At 39.6% G+C, this 5,468-nt stretch overlaps 1 protein-coding gene and 1 long non-coding RNA gene across 3 annotated transcripts in view; both read left to right on the plus strand.

The window, feature by feature from the left end:
- LOC109712226 lies at nucleotides 498-1,965 on the plus strand. The gene is made up of 4 exons (XR_002216801.1): nucleotides 498-635; nucleotides 709-841; nucleotides 924-1,018; nucleotides 1,928-1,965. It is a non-coding gene; the product is annotated as an uncharacterized LOC109712226 (long non-coding RNA).
- LOC109711864 (magnesium/proton exchanger 1-like) overlaps nucleotides 3,052-5,468 on the plus strand; it is a 21,354-nt gene continuing 18,937 nt past the window's right edge. The window contains exon 1 of one of the 2 annotated variants that reach the window (XM_020235188.1): nucleotides 3,052-3,189. The gene's annotated coding sequence lies outside the window, so the exon portion shown is untranslated. The remainder of the gene's footprint in view (nucleotides 3,190-5,468) is intronic. The other variant, XM_020235189.1, reaches the window with a different exon arrangement.

Raw genomic sequence — 5,468 nt, forward strand, 5'->3', positions numbered from 1 at the left:
TTTAAATTTTAATTTTAATCAAATTATTTTGAGCTAAGAACTTCAATTTGAACTTTGAATTCAAATTGTTCTGTGAGATCCCTGGTGTACCCAGTGAAGACTTGTCGACAGCTCTGGAAAGTATCGGGGCAAGTCTGAGTCTCGTTGGCGCGAAATAGACGCAAAACGAACTCTGTGCGACGCGAGAGCAGCATTTATCAAGAAAAATCTGCAAATAGCTGTTTTTCTGCTTGCTGTACCGGTACAGCCATCACGGTGTACCGGTACACTGCACAGGCTACGCGCAGACTGCTCTCGGGTTGGCTTCTAGCACAGGTACGTGGGCCCGTGTACCAGTAGGCCAGGTTAGGTGAGGGGCTTTTTGGTCTTTCCTTCCCTCGTTGTTTTCACCCACTCCTTCTCCCTCCTATATAGGATAGAGAGAGCAGAGAGGAGAGGACTTCAGCACTCTCTCTCTCCTCTCCTTGTGTATGACCGAGCGTGGTGGAGGAGCTCGGGTGGAGTTGTTCCGTCGCCGACGTCGCGCCACGGAGCCGTTCGAGCGCACGTTTGTTGCCGTTGCATCGCGAGGAGGCCGGGCGAGGGTGCGTTTTCGCCGTTCTTGACGTCGTGCCGGTGCTAGAATCGCTGTTGAGGTGAGATGTTCATCAATTTCTCCAACCATGGCAAGTCTTTATCACTTCCGAGCTCAAGAATGTTGTTTCGCAGATTTTTTGCGTCGACCGTTGGCGTTTCGAGTCTTACACGACGTAGGAGCGTCGGATTGCAGTGAGACTTGGTTCGTTGGATTCAGGACTTCGAGAGAAATCCATGAAGCCCAAGATTGTTGATTTTGGTGAAGGTTAGCTTGGTCGAAATCCTGTTCCACTCTGCTGTTGTTGTTTTGGGCAGAATTGATGCTTATTCTGGGTTTCTATGTCTAGATCCGTGGAGTGTTGTTATCGCTAGTTCGTTGGATTGCGCCGAGCTTGGCAGGGACTCCGGTGACCTCCTTCACTACCAGGGTTTAGCTTTTGAGGTGGGTTACATCGGTTTATTCCTAAGCACAGTATTAGTCGACATGTATGATTTTCAGTTTTGTAAATCATGTTATAGTTCATTTTTGTTGATTGTATCATGGATGAAATCAGCATTGAGGACATGATTGGCAAACCATAAATATACATGTTGGACTTGGAATTTGACTTAGGAGAAAACAGCGTTTTGGACCTGTCACATGTCTAAACTACCTGATTTAGCTCTAGGAGCCGTTGTAATTTTGTATCGTCGCAGTATCGAGGCGACGGATACCCCAGGTAGTTTAGTTTTCTGTTACGCTAGTGCTGGGATGCCGAGTGTATTTTACTGTAGCGTTCAGACTGTTCCGGACTGTTGGGTACCGTCCGGGTTGACGGTGGACCCATATCGCCTTTTTGGCGTCGGATTGTGCCGAGCGCACGTGACTGTGAGTTGTTAGACCAGTTAGTGTTGGTTACTTGGACTTTGGCTTGAGAGAGCCTGATTGAGCTCAACAGAGATACGCTGCATACTCGGTTGGGTAGCTCCCACGAGTGCCACTCCGGAGACGGGCGCTGTGTTTTTGCGTTCGTGTCGTGCATGCCAGTTAGACTTACTCTCCACGGACTGGTTAGTGTGGAGGTAGCTGGATAGTCTCAACTGGGCGGGACGGGTGTGTTCACAGTCCCTGCGACGGGTATGTTTACAGTCCCTAAAGAGATTGGGTCAGAATTGACATTTCTACAGTAGGTTAGCTTAGAGCATGATAGAATAATAAATGGTAGCTGTAGATTTTATTCCGGCATTTATTATTACCTTTGCTCCCTTCTGTAAACTTAGTGGGTGGACCGATGTTGTTGAGGGCGGCACCCACTGAGGACTACTTGTTTTACAGTAGTTCTCACGCCCTATTGTTACCCCATTCTTGCAGAGCCATCGTCTTCGGCTGCTGCTGTTGCTGATCAGGATCGAGGCAAGGGCGTCGCGAGTTAGAGCCCTACCCAACGAGCCGAGCTAGAGGTGCCCCTACAGCAGGTAGTTGTTTTTGTTGGAGTTCATGTACATATTTATATTTAACTCGCCAGTGCGAGTAGTCTTGTATCTTGGATTTTGATGTATGTATATGGAACTCTGTTTGCTTTATTTCTGGTTCTTCTAGCAGCTCTATACTACTGTTTGTAGTATTGTATGATTTACAGGTACAGCTATCGCTTCGTATACAGGAGAAATTTCTTTGTATACGGCGAATTTGTCGGCGTGCCCGGAGAATGTGTAATCCGAGGCGTGACATGTTCTAACTATAAATTCAAATTATTAACTAAAATTTGGATTTAAAATTTATAATTTAAAGTTGAAATTCAAATTCAATTTCAAATTTGCTATTTATATTTAATTTCAATAATGAGTTTCAGTTTGAATTTTGAATTGGAATTATGAATTCAAACATTCAGTTCGAATTGTGATTTAAACTCAATTTTTTTTTTAATTTAAATATTAATTCAAATTGTGAATTCATATTTGAATTCAACATTTGAGATCAAAAAGAGAATTAAAATAAGATTCAAATTATGAATTCAAATTTGAATAAATGTTATAATTTCTATGTTGAACTTTTATTTTAGAATTTAGTTTGATTTATGAGTTATAACCTAAACATTAATTAAATTCAAATTATAAATTTAATTTTTTTCTTAAATTTTAATTGGAAATTCAACTCAGTTTAAGCTTTAGATTTAAATTTTAGAATAGAATTTTGATTTCTAAATTTTAATTTTAATTTAAATTGCGAGTATAAGTCGTCTGTTTATATTTTCGATCACCTTCACTTTTTAAGTATAATTAAATAATTAAAATTATAAAATTATAGTTTTAATGTTTCATTTTATAGCCAATCCAACAATTAAACCAAACAATTATTTTTTATGGAAATTACTTTTATAAAAATATATTTTTTTTTAAAAAAAATTCAGTTAATGTTGGAGTACAATTAAACATGTGTGAATGTGAGAATATAAGCGTTTATAGCCGATGTTTCCCTGTTGCTTGTTGTCTTTCCTTTCGCCCGCCTCCACATCATACACGATTCAAACTGCGCTCTTGCCACTCCCCCCATTCTCCGACGACTCCTCCGGCGATCGCGGCGGCGGCGGCGGCGGCCGAGATCCGGAGCCCTCCAAAACTCCCGAAACTCCGGTAGTCCTCTCTCTCTCGCCCAATCTTCTACGATCACCTTCCCCTTTCTCTTGACGTTGGTTGGTTTTTGATCTGTTGGGTTTTTTTTTTTTTTTATTTGATTTGTGCCGTTAATTGTGCCTTAGGGCACCATTTGGTTCGGGTATAAACAAGAATTAGTTATTACAGGAATAAATATAAATATGGGGATAAGAAAAATAGCGTTTAGATGAAACTTGATTATTTTCGGAGATAAGAAAAATAACATTTAGATAGATAATATCGAACAAAAAAAATAATAAATAGTTATATATAAAAAAATGGAGGTGTTGGTGGAAATAGTTAGACCGGCTTATTTCAGATATCCAAAAATTATTATTTTTAAATAAAAAATTTACGTTTGAATATAATGAGGATAAAGAGTTTTATTAGGGATTTTTTATTCGTGCGGTTATTTTTTTATTTTATTTTAATTTTTTTGGTTTTAGGTATCATATCATATAATTAGATTAGGTCTCGCCGTTGGATTTTGCTGCAATAGTTCGGATTTGTACCCTGTCCTTTCCCTTTATCTATGGGTCGGTTTTTGATTCGTTAACTTAACAGGGTTTTGGATTCGTGCGGTTAATTGTGTTCCAAGCATTATTGTTATATTTATTATATTATTATTATTATAATTAATAATTAATTAAATCTCACAGTTAGTTTTTGCTGCAAAGTTCTGATTTATACCATAGTTAGTAAATTCGCGAATAATATGTGAATTATTTGCGAATTTTTGAATAGCCGAATTAAACGGCACAAAACGTATTTTTTTTAGAAGTGCAAAAAAAAAACGCATATTTTTCTCCAAAAATAATTATCCGCGAATTATTCGCGATTCGCGAATAATTCGCCCAAAAAATCGGCCTGTGAGCCGGCGATGCTAGTCGTCGTCTTCCTCTGCCGCCGCCCTTGCCGGCGCCGGGAGCAAGAGGGCCGCGGCTATGGTTCTCGCCTCGCCCGATGCTGTCCGCTTTCAAAAAAAAAAGTTTAGCTTCGAAGAGGGAAGAGGTAGCGCTCGAAGCTCGAGGTGGTGCTCGAACTAGAGGTGGTGCTCGAGAGGTGAGACTCGAGAGGTAGAGAGAGAGAGAGAGGGAGAGAGAGGGAGAGAGAGAGAGAGAGAGGAAAAAAAGGAAAAGATTGCAGGTGAGGAGAGAGAGAGAGAGAGAGAGAGAGAAAAGAAAAAAAAAAAAAGGGGGAAAGATTGAAGGTGAGGAGAGAGAGACAGAGAGAAGAAAAAAAGAGAGAAAAGATTGAAAAAAAAAGGGAATAAAACGTCATAACACTGAGTGTAGGTTTTTTATTTTTAAATTTAAATTTAAAATTTATATTTAATTTTAATTTTAATTTTAAAATTTAGCTTAGAGAATAAAACTACCTAACGCCTGCTCGCCCTCGCCCGCGCTTGGCCGCGCCTCGCCCGAAAAAAAATACGAAAAAGGACACCCTGGGTGTTTTAAATTTTTTTATTTATATTTAAATTCAATGTATGTTTTTTATTTTTATTTTTAAAATTAAAATTTATATTTAATTTTAAATTTAAATTTAAAATTTAGCTTAGAGAATAAAACTACCTAGCGCTCGCCCTCGACCGCGGTCGGCTGCGCCTCACCCGAAAAAAAAAACGAAAAAGGGACACCTTGGGTGTTTTAAATTTTTTTTAATTTAAATTTAAATTTAAAATTTGACTTAGAGAAGAATTGTCTTTAATTTTAAAACATGAATTAAATTTTAAAATTTAAATTTTATATTTAGATATAGATATATAGGAAAATTAGCCCTTAGGATTCGGCCATGCCGGCCCGAGAGACGCAAAGCTTAAAATTTGTTGAGTCTATTTCTTCTGTTGAGTTTTCTTAATAGTAAACTAAGATATTTACACAATACAAATGTTAAAATTAAATCTAGAATTTTATTTTTTTAATTTGTTCAAACAAGTTTTATAAACCATTTAATGCATTTAAATGATTATCGGCCCGGAAGTGATCATATTTTACTCTCCCTCAGGGAGAGTAGGCCAGGTGCTCCGGCTGCACCGGAGCACCTGGCGCGCACGGGAATGGAGGTGAGGCGCGCGTTGCGGCGCTAAAAAATGACAACTAAAAAAAAAAAGGCGCCTGCCGTGCGTCTCGGTACCTGCCGCAGCCCGCTCTGCCCTTGGCTTCGGCGCCGGGAGAACGAGGGCCGCGGCCGGTCCCGCCGGCGCCTCCTCCCGCTGCTGATGCTCGCAGCGGCTGAGCACCCGGCAAAAAAACCCG

Source organism: Ananas comosus, linkage group 6, assembly GCF_001540865.1.
Source record: "Ananas comosus cultivar F153 linkage group 6, ASM154086v1, whole genome shotgun sequence".
Classification (NCBI taxonomy): Eukaryota; Viridiplantae; Streptophyta; class Magnoliopsida; order Poales; family Bromeliaceae; genus Ananas; species Ananas comosus.